The sequence below is a fragment of the Cervus elaphus genome, chromosome 30 (assembly GCF_910594005.1).
Source record: "Cervus elaphus chromosome 30, mCerEla1.1, whole genome shotgun sequence".
NCBI lineage: Eukaryota > Metazoa > Chordata > Mammalia > Artiodactyla > Cervidae > Cervus > Cervus elaphus.
The window spans coordinates 10396128-10397720 of record NC_057844.1 but is presented as its reverse complement, the minus strand read 5'-3'; the positions used below and the strand labels follow the sequence as shown (position 1 = coordinate 10397720).

The 1593-nt window shown below is 39.4% G+C and overlaps 1 non-coding gene across 1 annotated transcript; it reads right to left on the bottom strand.

Annotated features, from left to right (window-relative positions):
• Positions 1 to 389: 389 nt before the first annotated feature.
• On the bottom strand, positions 390 to 461 carry TRNAC-ACA. Its single transcript has one exon. It is a non-coding gene; the product is annotated as a tRNA-Cys (tRNA).
• Between the last annotated feature and the right edge of the window lie 1132 nt (positions 462 to 1593).

Genomic DNA, 1593 nt, shown 5'->3' with positions numbered 1-1593 from the left:
GCATGACTTAATGATTCGGTTCTCAAGTTTGGAGTTAAACATATCTCAACATGAATTTAATTTATGTCACTGAATTCATTAATATTCTATTCTCCTTTATGCACTGAGATAACAAAATTGACATAATAAGTTCATATAATAATAATAATAATTTCTATAAAGATTAAATGAGATGATGCTTAGAAAGTCATGAGAATAGTGCCAGATACAGCAGTCATTCAGCAAATGACAAGTGATAGTAGTCATAATAAAAATAAGTGAAGTGAAGTCACTCAGTCTTGTCCGACTCTTTGCGACCCCATGGACTGTAGCCTACCAGGTTCCTCCGTCCATGGGATCTTCCAGGCAAGAATACTGGAGGGGGTTGCCATTTCCTTCTCCAGGAGATCTTCCCAACCCAGGGATTGAACCCGGGTCTCCTGCATTGTAGGCAGACGCTTTACCATCTGAGCCACTAGGGAAGTCACTCATAATAAAAATAAATATGGTGTTAATAATAGTAGTAGTAACAGTAGGATTACTAGTCACAACCATGGTATTTTCATATTTGTCTTGAATGATTAAAAATATTTTGTAACTTTACTTTTGTTCTTGAACCTCAGGTTTAGCCAGCTTTTGCATGAGAATGTTAAATTGAGGCAAGAGAGCAAGTCATAATAAAAAATGACCTCAACTTACATTGCATTTAGTCTATTACTGATATTTCACATGGACTCTCAACTCCAAAACAAACCCCAAGGAAGGAATATTAGTGGAACTTGATTTATAAATGGCTAAGGCATCTGTAACTGGATTCATCTTATAAGGGAGGTTGTTTATCTTATGCATGAAGCCATGGGCTGGAAGTGACCTCAGAATGTCTCTGGATTCCATGTCCAGCTTCTGTGCTATTGTAGGTAGTTCCCTTCCTCAGAGGAGTGTCTGTAGTCACTTCAGGCCCAATGCCTTGCAGATCCCTGACCACAGGGAAAAGGGCCCTGGTCTCCTTCATGTCTAGTATGAATACAGCAGCAGAGGACATCTGCTTGGCTCAGCTTGGGTAACACTCCCACCCTTCGGCAATAATTGCTCTTGGAGATTGGAAGTAGGGTTGGGAATTGATTCTGGACATAGGATTGAGAGTTGATTAGCCTAGTTTATGGTCATGACCATCCTGTGTCCAGGATGGGCTCTGTAGCATCAAGATTGTAAGACACCAAGGAAGACAGCAACTGCAGCATGTAATCAGAGCTCTCTATTTATAGACGGGGAATTAGGGTTCTGAGAGGTGAGTATAATAACGCTGAGTGTGATAGTGGGAATTCAAAGTTGTGTTTCTTTCCCTGTAAAACATATAGTCTGTCCACTGTCTCATGCTGCTCTCATATTTCCACAGGTAATATTTATATAATGAATTCAAGAAATAGGCATTGAATATCAGGTCAGGGAATCCATACTGGGTTAAGCAATGTAAGCACTAAGTAGTCCCGATTCTCCTGATAATTGAAAACCTTCATCTAATGCTACAAAAAGTTTTACTAGGCCTCATTAAATCTACACAAAACTGACATGTTTTCCTAAATATCCCAGATGATACTCACTAAGCATACAGCC